The 16,396-nt window shown below is 44.4% G+C and overlaps 1 long non-coding RNA gene across 1 annotated transcript in view; it reads right to left on the bottom strand.

The window, feature by feature from the left end:
• Positions 1-1,276: 1,276 nt before the first annotated feature.
• LOC138767984 (uncharacterized) overlaps positions 1,277-16,396 on the bottom strand; it is a 67,218-nt gene continuing 52,098 nt past the window's right edge. The window contains exon 3 of the long non-coding RNA XR_011358895.1: positions 1,277-1,362. This is a non-coding gene — a long non-coding RNA (uncharacterized lncRNA). The remainder of the gene's footprint in view (positions 1,363-16,396) is intronic.

Raw genomic sequence — 16,396 nt, 5'->3', positions numbered from 1 at the left:
TTTGTCACAGATACAGATGAATCCAGGGAAGGAGCGGGTCAGCGTGTCGTGTCTCACTGGTTCTATATTGGTGGGCCCCAAGGATCATTTCCTCTGGTGGGCCCCAGGTAACCCAGTCCGACACTGACTAAATCCATCTTCACTGTGCTTCTCTCTGCTGTAGGTGGCTTTCCCTTGATAATGAACAGATAGGATGTGTGAGTGTGTGTGTGGAGAGGAACAGCCTTGAGAGTACAGAAGGAAGGCTCTTTTGTCTAATAAAATCTATTACAGGCTTTCTAATAATCTCTTGTAAGTTGTTTGAAGTGACAGTTACTCTTTAAAGGGGTTATCTGGCTATGCAAGACTAAAGCTATGTGATTGCAAGAATGTAAAAAAAATAATAAAGAAGCTATACTTACCTCTCCACGGTCCCCCCGGTGTCGTCCTATGGGTCTCTGGCTTGCCCCTGAGACAATCTCTTTCCACTTCCGTTTAGTCCAGGGAATGACAGACAGCTGTGTGGGCTCTAAGATTAGTTAGTCTCAGAAGAAGAGGCAAGATCATCTCATGGGGATATCGGAGACCCGCAGGAGGAAACTATGGGAGCATGGAGAGGTAAGTATAGCTTCCTTATTGGTTTTTAAATACTTGCAACCATATCTATCTATCTAGATACAGGAGAAAGCCGCACGTCCAAAAACTCATGAAGCGGGTGCTGTACAAAGTCAGTCCCCCGGCTTGGGGATCCCCAATAGTATGCACAGATATTCCGCAGCACACCAGCATACGTGGAAAAGGTGAAATATTTATTACAAAAAATGTAAAAAATACGACGTTTCGACCCTCTCCCAGGCTTGAAAGTGACCCTGTGAGAGGGTCGAAATGTCGCATCTCTGTATTTTTTACATTTTTTGTAATAAATATTTCACCTTTTCCACGTATGCTGGTGTGCTGCGGAATATCTGTGCATATCTATCTATCTATCTATCTATCTATCTAATCTACCAACTTAAGTGGAAATTTTTTTCATCCTGATTCTAAGGTGTCTTACTATTGCCGGGAATGTGAGGATGACATGGTGCATTAAATACACTATTTTTCATGAAGAAATGTGTACAGGAAATGATTTATCCAATATCAGGAGAAAAAATGGCTAACTCCTGAGATCTTTCATTATCTTGCCCCATACTTCTGTTAATTACTGCTGTGAATAATAACTGGTGATGTTCTCTGGGAGGGGAAGCTAAGAAGAATTAGAAAGGTCACTCATACACTAGGACATTTTTTTCTTTATTCTTGTATTCTAATTGTTCAAAGATGGTTTCAGCCTTTTTAATGTTTTAATGGAACATTCCTATCAGCTGTCTGACCAGCAGCCACCTGTAATGGAAATATAAAAAAAATAATTAATGTTCTGTATCATAAATAAGTGGTAATAATCATTCTATGCATTAATTAGAACTTATATTATATATCAATATTATATTATATTATCCTTATATTATACTTATATTATATTATCAATATGTTGCATATAGGTTCAGCTAGTAAGGCTGGATGTGAACACCTCCCCCCAGTGAGCGGAAAGCCGCCATTACGGGGGAAACAGGCCTGACAGGGTTAACTGAAGAACAAGATAGAGAGCTGGAGTTGCTAAGGGGTTGCTAGGGGGTGGGAGGAGGTGGAGCACGAGGAGTTAAATAGGGGCTAGCACTCTCCTTAGCACTCTCCTTATGCAACACTTGTGAGGAGATCTGCTAGGGAGCTGAGTGTGCTGCTGTGCTGCTGCTTTACCTGATGTCCCTGTCGGTGCTGCTGGACGACCTCCAGGAGACGGCTGCCTCCACTGATGACCGGCGATGGCTGGAACAGCAGGTCCTGGCCATCCTCTGTCCTCCTGATTCTTCTGACGCTAGCGAGGGGTCCCGGGTGGTGAGCTTGCAAGCTGCGGCTGCAGCTGCTCCCCCGCTCGCTCTCCATCTCCTCCACCCCACTGTCCCGTTTTCGGGTGGCCCTGGCTTTAGGAGCGGTGTGAGGGGGGGGGGGTGAGTGTGGGGGTTGGCAGGAGTTGTTTGCTGGTTTTCGGGTGTTTATGGCGGCAGGTTGCAGGGGTGGGGGAGGGGTGGTCTCTTCCCTGGTTGCAGCTTGGGTTGACCCTGGGGCGAGTGTCGCGTCGGGGGCTTTGATGTCGGGACAAGGAAGTGGACTGGGTGCGTATTGACGATAGGACGAGGGGTGAGGTCTATGTCTGCTTTAAGGGCCCCTTGGGGGCTCACCTGAAGCAGGAAGTTAGGGAAAAAATCAGGCGGGATGAGTATGATTGACATTTTTTCGCTGCTCCCGCTGGAAAAATTTAATTTAGATAAAGGAAAGAGTTTTGAGAGAAAGAAGATGGAGGAGGAAAAGCGCCGGTGGCGGCTTATTCCTCAAACGTTTACCAATTGGCTCCAGGCGTTCTCTGGGCGTGATGAGTGACAAGGCACCTCAGAATTACTCTGCTTTATTCTGTTATTTTGGACTGTTGGAGTGGCTTATGGTGTGTACGGGGGTTCAGTTTTGTCTTCGGTATGATGAGCAATTCCGGCAGCATAAGGCGGTTCACACTAGTATCCGATGGGACCAGAAGGACATTTGCCAGAAGGACATTGGTTGCGTGTGATGGGGATGGCGCGGTTCGGTCAGCCCTTTTCAGAGGGGTTGGGCTCTGCTGGCCAGTCCGGGGCGGTGGGTAAAGCCCCTCAGTCGGGGGTGGCAAATCCGGATTGTGCTGGCTCTTTAACAGGGGTCAGTGCAGGTACGGATCGGCCTGAAAACTTGAGCTTGCCTGTGGCACATGTGGGGGTTCATCCCATGGGTCCGCCCAGTGCTTTAAGAGGGGAAAAGGGCAGGGTTTTGGCAGTCCTGGTCAGGGGGGAGACCCCGGTGAGGGTGGCCACGATGCGGCTGTTCCTCAACAGGTTTCCAGATAGGGCTAAGGCGGTTTTACTGTTGGACGGTTTTGTTCATGGTTTTGTAATCCCTGTCCCTCCTTATGAGGTGCCTTTTTCGGTGCAGTATCCTTTGGTGGTATGTGAAAAGCTGGCTAAGGAGGTGGCCTTGGGTAGGATGATGGCCCCTTTTGAGGCACGCCCCTTGCCTGATTTGGTGCTCCCCAAGAAGGAGCTGAAAAAGTTTTGGCTGATTCATTATTTGTCGCACCCGCATGGGCGGTCAGTTAACGATGGTATCAACCCCAAGCTCTGTTCGGTCGTTTATACGTCGTTTGACGCGGCTGTGGCGTGGGTTCGGCAGTATAAGCCTGGGGCTCTCATGGCTAAGACAGACATCGAGGTGGCGTTTTGATTGCTTCCAGTGCATCCCGACAGCATGCGGTTATTGGGTTGTTTTGGGGAGTTTTTTTTTTTAAGTGGACAGGTGCCTTCCTATGGGTTGTTCCTTGTGCGCTTATTTCAAGGCATTTAGTTCGTTTTTGGAATGGGTGGTGCGGGATGTGGCGAACTTGGAATCGGTCATTTATTATTTGAATGACTTCCTTTTCATCGGCCCCTCGTGTTCCCCAGTGTGTTGTTCGTTGTTGCTTACGATGGATTGGGTTGTGGGCAAGTTCAGGGTTCAGGGGGTCCAGGAAAAAACAGAGGGTCCGGCGACTGCTCTGAAATTCTTGGGGATCACTACTAATTCCTGTAGAATGGAGTGCAGGTTGCCCGAGGATAAATTTGAGGCCCTGAGGGTTGAGGTGCGGCAGGCTAAGGCTTTGCGTAAGATTCCTTTGAGAGAGTTCCAATCCCTGCTTGGCAAATTGAATTTGCCTGCAGGATTATGCCCATGGGTCATGTTTTTTGTCAATGTTTGGCGGGGCGAGGGCGGGTGTGCGGGCGCCTCACCATTTTGTACGCCTGACTCGCGATCATTGCGGTGATCTGGCCATTTGGGTGGGGTTTTGGAGAGCTACAACGTAGGTCCTTGATCATTGCCCCAGGGGTCGACAGTTTTGACTGGGAGTTGTTTACTGATGCGGCGGGCAGTGTAAGGTTTGGGGTGTAATGTCAGGGGGAATGGTGTGCTGGGTCATGACCGCGGTCATGGGTTAAGTCCGGTTTGGTGCAGAACCTGGCCCTGCTGGAGTTGTTTCCCATCGGGGTGACTTTCACGGTGTGAAGGGCGAGGTTCCCGGACCAGAAGGTCCGTTTTTACTGTGATAACCCTCCTGTGGTTATGGCCATTAACTCTGGCTCGGCCTCTTTCCCGCCTTTAGAACGTCTCCGTTGGCAGTTTGTGTTGTGTTATTTGTCATTGAATGCGTGGGTGGTGGCGGTGCATGTGCCCGGGGTTTCTAATACTGTGGCTGATTTTCTTTCTAATCAGCAGTGGGAGTGTTTTCGTTCCTTGGCTCCGGAGGCCGCAGTGGAGGGGATCGCCTGCCCTCATCATCTCTGGAGTTTTGTTTGTTGACGGCAAGGGATCTTATCCGGTTGTCTTTGGCAGCAAGTACTGTACTTGGCGGTCCTATTCTGTTGCTTGGGCGGAATGGGAAGCTAGGCTGGCGAATTGGGGAGTTGTGCAGTCGGACGGGGAGCGTGCTGTAGCGGTGCTGGGTTGGTTGGGTTGTGTGGCCGCTGACGGCTGGTCGATGGCTAGGGTACATCGTTTTGTGTCGGTGTTGGGTTTTGGGTTTAGGATGAGGGGTTTAGTGACGTCACTAAGGATTACTTAGTGGTGCAGGCTCTTCGTGGTTTTCAGAGGGGGAGGTGTTGTTGTTTAGTCTGGCATTTTCTTGGGCTTTTTTTGGTGCACTGAGAGTTGGGGAGCTGTTGGGGAGTTGGGGAGTGTCTCCTTCGGGTAGGCGGCCTGGGGGTTTGTTGCGGGAGAGTGATAAGGTGTTTTTTTGGATCAGGAGATCAGGTTGGTCGGGGTCAGATGGTTCTTTTGAGAGAGGTGTCTGGGTCCCAAGCCTGTCCTGTGCACTGTTTGCGGTGTTATTTGGTGGTTCAGGGGGAGGGCAGAGACCCGTTGTTGCAGCATGTGGGTGGTGCCTTTTTTCTTGTTTTCAGTTTACTGCGGTTTTTCGGCAGTCTCTCTTGGCTTTGGGTTTGGATGAGACGGCATTTGCTCCGTATTCATTTTGGATTGGGACAGCAACGAAGGCAGCAAGTTGGGGTTTGGGGGTTGACGTTGTGCGGCGCATAGCCGGTAGAAGTCGGGGCATTAAAGGTCTTATCTTGTTTAGTTTTGGGGGTCTGCGCTCGGATAATTTGTGTCGGTTTTTCCCTATGTTTTTGTTTTGTTTCAGATAGGCCTTATCTGGTGTGGATTATTGGCCACTCCTATGTGGCGGGTAGAGCGCAGCGGACAGATATCCGGTCGTCAGCTGGGCTTCTTCCAGGATGTGGCAGTGGTTCGGTGGCTGGGAGTTGGTGGTATGTCTTGGACCCGCGTCCACGTCGGGAGGCAATGACTTGGGTGTTCGTCCTTTCCGGGAGCGTATTCTTATAGATCTCGATGGGGGGTCCATCTGAGCCCGGGGCCTTACTACTCACCATCCCCTCAACTGCTCTCCTTAATTCATCCACTGATAAGGGGTCATCCCAAAAATTTTTTTGTTCTTCTGATATCTGGGCTAGTGGAATCTCTTCTAAATATGCCTCCAACTCTCCTTCTGAATAAGCAGCTTTTGATGTATACAAATCTTTATAATATTTTACAAACACTTCTTTAATCTGTTTGGTAAATGTTATTATTCCCTTATTATCTTTTAGGGCCTCAATATTGTTCTTGCTCTGATTGGCCTGAATTAACCTTGCCAAATATCGTCCCGGACTATCCCCTTCTACTCCTCCCTTAACAGAATCAAAGAATTTCTTAGCCTCTATTTTACCCGAAGAGATCATCTCCACTCTGTCTCTCTCTCATCCATCCCAATTCCTCAAATTTGGATTATTTATATATTCTAACTGTTTACTAATTAAAACACTATGTATCTGGTTTTCTTTATCCCGATGCCGCCTTTTAAAGGCCACTATTTTGCTGAAAAGTGTCCCCCTGAGCGTTGCTTTCCATGCCTCCCATACTATATTTGGGCTAGCGGAGTTAGTGTTAACCCTAAAAAAATCTTCTATCTTCTTTTTTAAATCTACCTCTATAAGCTTCAACCACATGGGATTAATCTGTATAGACCTATTTCTCCACTCTCTCTCTACCCCAAAGTAAACTATCAAGGGCACGTGATCGGAAAAACAGCCTACCCCTAACTCCATTTTATCCACTATCTCTAAAAATGTATCATTCCCCAATGCCAGATCAATTCTAGATAATGTTTTATGTGATTTATCAGTGCATGTATACCCTGGAGTATCAGGTCTACCAATACCCCATATATCCTTTCATCCCAACTCCTTTGTAGCTTTACCTAACCAAGATATTGCTTTTGGCTTAATTTCACTACCCATCCTTTTACCAAGTTTATGTTACAGTATATATAAAAAAAATTAATATAAAGTGATCAAAGCTTCTGATCTTCACAAATATGGTATTAATAAAAACTAGAGATCATGACGGAAAAAATGACAACCTATACAGCCCCGTAGGTGAAAAAAATAAAACAGTTATAAGTGTCACAATAGGCCCATTTTTTTAATAATTAATTGCCAAAAAAAAGGATTTAATAAAAAAAATATTATAACAGAGAATCTGTGTAAACCTGCATGTGGTTGTGTTAGGACTGACCTATAGAATAATAGTATAATGCCGCTTTTACCATATAGTGCATTACGTAGACACAGGAACCCCCCAAACGTTACCATAATGCATTCTTTTTTATTATTTCACCTATTTATATCTTCATAAATAATATATTTGGGAATCCGTCATACATGTTATGGTAAAATGAAAGACGCCATTACACAGTACAACTATTCCTGTAATAAACAAGCACTTACATGGCTTGTAGATAGAAAACTGAGAGTGCTAGAGCTCTTAGAAGGGGAGGAGGAAAAAATGAAAGCGCAAAGATCACATTTTGGGCAGTACACTGGGTCATTTTGGGCCTGGTGCTAGGGTTAATATTTGTTTTATGTTAATAAATTAGCTGCTGTGGCCACTTTTTTCCAAATAAATCTTGGTGTCTTCTTCAAGGTGGCCCGGTGGGTGGTGGGTGGAGTTGGAAGGAAAAAGGTATGGGGTCTGGTCAGGGTCTGTTATACCTGCGTCATGTTTTGCTGCTTATATTTTTGCGTCCTTAGGCAATGTTCACACAACGTATGTTTTGTATAAATCACAGCCGTTGTTGCAATTTGCAACAAAGGCCATGATTTATACAAAACATACGTTGTATGTGCATGAATGGGATCCACAGTATACATAGTATACACGCTGGACGGGATTCTAACCGGCCATACAAAAAACTGACGTGTCAGTTTTGTGCGGCCACTATTAATTGAATAGCGGCCGCACAGAACTGCCAGTTCACACAATGGAGCATGTGGCTCCGGCTGCATGTTCCATTGTGTGCAGCGGTAAATGGGATGTGGCCGCTCACGGGTGTGGCACATTAGAATTCACCACAAATGAAGACCATCCAGCCAGTACTGCAGTATCGGCCGGGATGATCTTCAGTAATACCGGCCATTCTGTAAACCGGCCCGGTCACAGAATGGACGGTGTTTCACAATGTGTGAACATGGCCTTACAGTACATAGTTGCTTAGCTGTACAGTTGAGAAATATATATCCATGAGCCAGTTAAAGGGAAAATCAGTAGGTTAGAAGTATCAGGGGCAGACTGGTGCGCCTGAGGGGCTGTAGTCCCACTTCCAGTGCACCAAAACAAGGCAATATATATATAGTTTCAAGGGTTTTGCTTATAGGTCACAGTTACTTGCATCTCAAGGTTTCAGCATTATTTTTAGAATACTGTCACTACAGAAAATAAGGGCCATAAATTTGCCTCCGTTTCCGCCATTCCTTAAAGGGATATTCTCATCTGTAAAACATTTAATATATCACTGTACGACCCGATTTGTTAATTTGTTCAGTTTTGTGAACATAGAACAACCTAATATTGCGCAAACACTCAAAAGTTCAGCAACAGATCATATCAAGCATGTGCCGTCACAATAAGAGCTCGGAGAACAGTTTTATAGACATTTAAATTACATTAGTCGTAATTACTGGCGAGGCCTCTGTTATCTGTTGCTGGTAATATTAAAAATCAATGGATTTTTTGCCTTCTAAGAGCTTCTAGTTGTGTTAATGTAATTATAATGAAATGGAATGGGGTCTAGCGATATTGTGAAGGTGAAATGATGTATTCAAAAGACACAGGGAACAGTTGTTTGTTTTACAGGCAGAAGCCCTCGCCGGAGTGATGTGGAGCTTTTTGGTCAAACACTTGGATCTATTCTTCACTTACCGCATGTGTACCGCAATATGAATGCAGGCCACATCATGGAGGTTTAGGCAGGGGTCAGCATTGGAAGCCGAGTCATGTCAATTAATCAGAGAGATAGAGGAGAGGGAGTGCGGGGAGGGCAGAACATTAAGGGAATCATCGTGGTCATGTATGAACATGGTTATTATAACTGTGGAGTAAGTACCATAGATACCTGGCTGATACAAAAAATTATTATAGATTGAAGGCAGGTGTACAAAAATGTACAGCCACGTCATCTGTTGGACTCCAGTTGAATGAATCAGAAGTCATGTAGTCTTAAAAACTTTCCAAGTGTTCCCAGGAGAAGTTTTGAAGGAGACAGTCCAGATTCTCATTTCAGACTATTTCGAGGAACACTTGGAAAGTGGAAAATTTTTTAAAAGACTAAATGAATCCATGGCTAATGGTAATTTTCTGTTCTCTGCTCACTTGGTACTGAAAGTTTTGGTGACGATAAACAAAATGTTTTCTGAGAATATAAAAATGTGAAAAATCATTGCTTAAATGACCACAAGGTTAAGGTCTTAGGGGTCTATTCCACAGAGCGATAATCAGAAGAATCAGCCGATCATCGCTCCATGGAATAGAGACAACGATCAGCGGCTGATCGTGTCAGCGGCTGATCGTTTATTTAGGTTCAAACCTAAAATCATCAAGCACCAACTGTGCATCGCTGCGTGGTACAGCAGTGTGCGGCCGGTGACTGACGATTTCAGCAGCACCATACCTTTACCATTACCTAAGCATGTGGCAGAGCTTCTCCTGCACTCCTTCTTCCTCCCGGTCCCGCACGCAGCAGCAGCAGCAGCTTCGGTGCGGCCTGTCTTAGCTGACAGACCGCTCAGCCAATAATTGGCCAGGGCTGTCGCGGCCAGTGATTGGCTGAGAGGTCTGTCGGCCCAGACAGGCCACACCGAAGTTGCTGCTGCGCGGAGGACCGGGAGGAAGAAGGAGCACAGAAGAAGCTCTGCCACATGCTTAGGTAATGTGTGATGTTTGAAGAAGGGTTGCAAGGACATCAGTAACGATGTCCCTGCAGCCCTCGCTAAAGGATTATCAGGCCATGAAATAGGCCCAGTAAACGATTTACCTTATTGATTGGGCCCCCATCGGCCCGCGGAATAGGACCCTTACCCTGTCCTGGGGCAATACGAGACAAAACTGCCAGTGGCATAGCTAAGGGCCCCTGGCACAAAGGTTTAGTTTGGGCCCCCATGGCACTGTTCTTTCTAAGTCAGGCAGTACAGACCAGAATCAAATAAATGTGAATTAGTGTGTTATTTTCAGTGATATGCCATGTAAAAAGTTAAATAAAGGGATAGGGTGTCAGCACCGGACACAGGTAAGGGTAGAGTATTTAAGTAAACTAAGCTGAGACTTCCTGTCCTGTCTGTAGTGATAAGAGGAGACTGCTGTAAAGTGATTTGTACAGCATTGCAGCATCATGTGACACCAGTAGGAGACAAGCACCAGAGGAGATAATAGCAGCTCCTTGTGGAATGACCTCTTCAAAGGTCACAGAGCATGCTCAGTAATGTTTAACATTAATCTTAAGGGACAGACTCTGTTGTGGTCTATGTCCATGAGGCTTGCTGTAAAGCATGTTACTAAATGCTGGTAATAACAGCTTAGGCAATATGGCAGCCCCCATAACAAATGTACAGTGTACAAATGTACAAAAAGTGAAATAAATCAAACCACAGTCAGAAAATAGAAACAGATTAGAATAACCGAACAATTTTTAGTATCTGTAAGTGACACATTCCCTTTAAGATGGCCCAGGAATGCTCAGTTAAACTACAATGCCACTTAGCCGCCAAGCAAAAGGGGTTGTGGGAAAGTGTGTCCAGTGTTGCATGGTAACAGCAGGGTCTCGGTTTAAAGGTAATCTCACAACCCACCCCCCTCCAAACTATTGGTAATGTTTGATTGCTATGAGTAAATCATTCTCGGTCGTTCGACTCAAAATTCACCTGGTGCACATGGTTGGAGTGAAAACGATTCTTTAATTCATAAGCAGTGGTGTCAATGAGGTGTGGCCTAGAGTGTCCATGAGCTAGGCCTGCAATGCCTCTTCTTCTTTTTCCTCCTGCCCCCCTTATGTTTTAGTTTTGCCCCTGGCGATATACATTGTATTCAGCCCTGGTAATAATACTGTGCATGTGCTGGAGCGATCGGAATTGGCACGGGCACTGATGTGGCCAAGCTTCTTGTTCTAGGCTACCATCTATAGTCTGCTATGTTCACCAATGTTCAGGATCCGTTATTTGAACAGTGCAAGCTCTGTGAGAGGTACAGGCTCCACTTTGCAGTCACTCTTCACAGCGCTAACAGTGCTATTATTATTACCAGGGCTGAATAGAAGAAGTACAGCCAAGGGGCAGAACTAAAGATGAGGAAGAAGGGAGGAAGAAGGAGGAGAGGTGTTGCAGGCCTAGGGCACACACCTCATTGACTCCGTTACTCATGAATAAAAGAACATTTTTCATTCCATCCATGGCACCAGGTGGATTTTAAGTCAAACGACTGAGAAGGATTTACTCTAAGCAATTGAACGGTACCAATGGTTTGGGGGGAATGGGGAGGGGGTGTACGTTACTTTACAAAAACCAGCACATTTATTTTGTAACTTTTCTTTGTAATGAATTACCATCTACAGTGCTGCAGGAGGAATTATCTACCCAGAATAGCTAAAAAACAAACCTACGAGTAAGCAGTAATGCATGACGTAAACTTAGCTGCTACAAAATAGGACAACCTTTATTTAGCCTTGTTCCCTGTTATGTATGTACAGTACACGATACTTCTGAGAAGGAACAATGCATTAATCACAATGAAACCTTGTGGCTAAACTATGTATTTGCTGAATATGAACTTTACTTTGCATCTAATTTTGAGAACTTTGCACAATTTTCTTGGAATATTTTTCTGGTGTAACCTTCATTTAAGGCTGTATGCATGCTGTGGGCACAAGTCGCATAAAGGAATATTCCCCTTTTGTAATGCTCTATATAGGACACTGCCTTTTGTATTTAGGCATATTATAAAAAGTTTGACAATTTTCTATTACACATTGGATTTCAATGTCCACAGGATATGCCATAAATGCTCCCTATCCATTTATTATTCCCATATGATATTTGGGCAACCTATATATCCATTGTAGCAATATATGGTAATTAGCGCTGTACTGTCCAGTATATGCACAGAAAGGTGCCCATACTTTATTATTTCATTGATTCTAAATAGGACACTGCTTTTGGGGATGTATCCGATCATGGTGATCTGAATATACAGCAAATTGTAACCCCTAAAGTAAGCCGCAAAGGTGCATCCAACCATGAACAACGGACTACTGTGGTATTGCCACACATATATTACATGGTAATCACATGCTATCACCAACATTGCCTGTACCCCAATGCACATTCTGTTTGCTTCCTTGTGAGTTGTCTAACATTAATATGCAGGTCATCTACAGTATATCATAAAAATTAAAGTCTGTCTGTCTGTCTGTCCCATATAGACTTCCAAACGCCTGAACAGTTTGAACCCAAATATGGCACACAGATACATCGGGTGCCTGGGAAGGTTTTAGCGTTTAGGTTTTAGGTATTATCCTTGCCAGATGTACAGGAGGGGAGGGGGAGGGGGAAGAGCGCCCCATAGACATGAATGGGAAAATCTCCTCACTGCACACACAGGTAATATAATTAGCTGCAGCTTTGCCCAGCAGTAAATGGCAGTTGGGAGCCTTAGCAACCAATAGGATTACTGCTTTCATTTTCACAGGGAGCAATGGGTGCTAGGGCCAGCTGCCTCACAACATCCACAGTAATAACTGGTAGACCCCCTACTCCATCTATACAGTACATATATACAGGACCCCCCACTCCATCTATACAGTACATGTATACAGGACCCCCTACCCCATCTATACAGTACATGTATACAGGACCCCCTACTCCATCTATTTAGTACATGTATACAGGGCCCCCTACTCCATCTATACAGTACTTGTATACAGGACTCCCTACTCCATCTATACAGTACATGTATACAGGGCCTCCTACTCCATCTATACAGTACATGTACACAGGACCCCCTACTCCATCTATACAGTACATGTATATACAGGGCACTACTTGTATACAGGACCCCCTACTCCATCTATACAGTACATGTATACAGGACCCCCTACTCCATATATACAGTACATGTATACAGGGCCATATTACCAGCTGCTGCCCTAAGCACTAAACCTGAGGACGCCCCATCCTCACTCACCAATTAGTATCATGAGAGATTGGTAGATAATAGCTCCAGAGGTCACATTTAACACCACCATATCAGACCTGACCAATACCGCCATACCAGACCTGATCAATACCGCCACACTGTGACTGGATAACACCGCCATACAAGACCTGACCAATACCGCCACACTGTGACTGGATAACACCGCCATACAAGACCTGACCAATACCGCCCCACTGTGACTGGATAACACTGCCATACCAGACGTGACCAATACCACCACACTGTGACTGGATAACACTGCCATACCAGACCTGACCAATACTGCCATACTGTGACTGGATAACACCGCCATACCAGACCTGACCAATACCACCATAGTGTGACTGGATAACACCTCCATACCACACCTGACCAATACCACCATACTGTGACTAGAAAACATCGCTATACCAGACCTGACCAATACGGCCACACTGTGACTAGAAAAATAAAAAAAATTTAAAAGTTGTTTCCTTCCCTCTGCTCCCTGGTGCTGCGCCCATGCAAGGTGCTGCCCTAGGCAGACCATGAGTGCCTAATGGTAAATACGACCCTGCAGGTATACAGGACACTACAGGTATACAGGACCCCAAAACTATACACTACAGGTGTACGGGACCTCCACCAACTATATACGACAGGAATACAGGACCCCAAAGTATACACTACAGGTATACAGGACCTCCACCAACTCTATACTACAGGTATACAGCACCCCCACCAACTCTATACTACAGGTATACAGGACCCAAAACTATACACTACAGGTATACAGGAACTTCACCAACTATATTCGACAGGTATACAGGACCCCAAACTATACACTACAGGTATACAGAACCTCCACCAACTGTATACTACAGGTATACAGGACCCTCAAACTATACAGTACAGGTATACAGGACCCCCAAACTATATACTACAGAACACTACAGGTATACAGGACCCCAAAACTATACACTACAGGTATACAGGACCTCCACCAACTATACACTACAGGTATACAGGACCCCAAAAGTATACACTACAGGTATACAGGACCTCCATCAACTATATACTACAGGTATACAGGACCCCAAACTATACACTACAGGTATACAGCACCCCCACTAACTATACACTACAGGTATACAGGACCCCAAAATTATACACTACAGGTATACAGGAACTCCACCAACTATATACTACAGGTATACAGGTCCCTCAAACTATACACAACAGGTATACAGGACCCCCGAACTATATACTTCAGGTATATAAGATCTCCACCAACTCTATACTACAGGTATACAGCACCTCCACCAACTCTATACTACAAGTATACAGGCCCCCCACCAACTCTATACTACAGGTTTAAAGGATCCCAAACTATACACTACAGGTATACAGGACCTCCATCAACTATACACTACAGGTATACAGGACCCCCAAACTGTACACTACAGGTATACAAGACCTCTACCAACCATAAACTACAGGTATCCAGGACCCTCAAACTATAAACTACAGGTATAGAAGACCTCCACCAACTATACATTACAGGTACACAGCACCTTCACCAACTATATATTACAGGTATACAGGACCCTCAACTATACAGTACAGGTACACAGGACCTCTACCAGCTATACACTGCAGGTATACAGTACTTCCCAAACTATACAGTACAGGTACACAGCCCCCCCCCAATTATACACTACTGGTAAAAAGGTCCTCCCTCAACTATACACTACAAGTATACACCCCCACACACACAATTACACACTACAGGTATACAGGACCCCCTCAACTATACACTACAGATATACAGCCCCCCCACCCCTCCCAACTATACACTACAGGTATACAGGATGGATGTTTGAAGTTTTTAGTTTATTTCTAATGTGCATAAGCTACAATTTACATAAACAGTGCTGAATTGTCGGGTATATAGGGGCATATAGGGCTACTGGCGATTTTCCCTTAAACAGAAAAACAAGGACATAGATTGGCCTCCTGGGCACCTTAGAATAAATCTAATTAACACACTGAAACTTTATACCCAGGCAGCGCCGGGTACATTTTCAAGTTATTTATATATGGACCTGGGTTGATGTTACCTGGCTTCCGAAACACTGGTGCATACATGGAAGCTGACGGAAAATCACATTACACTTCACTATGCTCAGAAGTGTCATGGCATGGTACACACAGACCGCCTCTATGTGCCAAAGGAGAGTGCATCTATATATACACTTATATAAGGTGACTCTATATATACGTAAATATAAGTTAAAGCACTTCCCAGGAGAACGCAGGTCAACCTCAGTCAACCCGAAGGAGAGTGCATCTGTGCGTATGCACTGCAAAACCGGGGTAAGTAACTGCCCACAGGGATTACCGCTGTCCCAGTATATCAATTGGAGAAGGAACAACCATGACCTAGACAACCAGCATATTACAGACAGGTAGCACCAAAATTACCATAGCCCATGAGCCACAATAGTAAATCCACCACCAGAGAGCAGAAAACAATAGAAAATAAGGGCCAATGTATCCTTTGACTTTTAAATAAAGGTATCCCCAGTCAAATAATTATGTTGCATTATTCATTTACATTCAAATTAGTCACATAATGTGCATAACAGAATTGTGTTAAACATTAATAAAAATGGGACCATCACTATAATGTCAGGACAGGAAGCCACTATACCCTTCCAATGGCCACTGGGTTATTTCTCCAATAGATATTTAAGAAGGGGGGGGGGGTGTTTGCAGAGGTTGCTACTAATTGACATTAATGGGAATGGGACCAACCAAGGTTCCCCTCCTACTGACAAATGTAACAATGGTTCCTTACACCCAAATCATATCAGAATATGCCTTAGCATGTACAGAAGGGCACCAGTAAATCTGTCTAAACTCACATTTACAAGGACTATTTCCATAGTGCGGCCACCAAAACCCCCCAAATCCCACAGAGCTTCTCCTGCAAAATTGAAAAAAAAAAAAAGGTAGATTGTTGTTAAGAGCTAAAAAGTATAATAAATAATGAATGATGAATAAATACTTCTCATTGGTGCTTTAGCCTAAACCTCCCAGTAATTACCATTGATTTTTCCCGTTCTGTAACCCACATGGCTGCAATAAATTACTAAAGCATTGCCATTTGTTACATATTGATTTTTGTTATAATTTGCAATTACCTTTAAATTTCCAACATGTTCAGCAGTTCTTTAGCTTTAAATATCCCCCATTGTAGGAGGATAAAAAGCTGGTGATTAGATCGCCCCTTCTACAAATGTTTTGTTATATCATTAGCTGTGAGGAGACCAGGGAGATTGGGATCCCTTCGAATTTTAAGAAATTCTGTATAAATCTGATATGCAAAAATGTTCAGATCTTATTCAAAGTAAAACTAAAATTAATTAATTTACTGATGAACATTACTGCGTCTGAAATAATACATGTGACTACAAGTTCAACCAAGGAGGAGACTTAGGTGGGTCTATTGGTGAGAAGATAGGAATGAGTTGATTTTCCCCAATTTTAAAGCAACAAAGCAAGAAAATGTCCAAATGTGAATTTGTGGAAATGAAAATTTGATAGTTTTAAGTCCAGTGCCTGGAGTGGGTTAAACTGTACCCCTGCCTAATTGTGTAATACTGTATATAGCCAAGTCTGTGAGAACAAGACTCTCTTGAAGAGG

The sequence above is a fragment of the Dendropsophus ebraccatus genome, chromosome 11 (genome assembly GCF_027789765.1).
Source record: "Dendropsophus ebraccatus isolate aDenEbr1 chromosome 11, aDenEbr1.pat, whole genome shotgun sequence".
Taxonomy (NCBI): Eukaryota; Metazoa; Chordata; class Amphibia; order Anura; family Hylidae; genus Dendropsophus; species Dendropsophus ebraccatus.
Note: the sequence above shows the minus strand (reverse complement) of the source record. Positions and strands in the feature narration are given on the sequence as shown.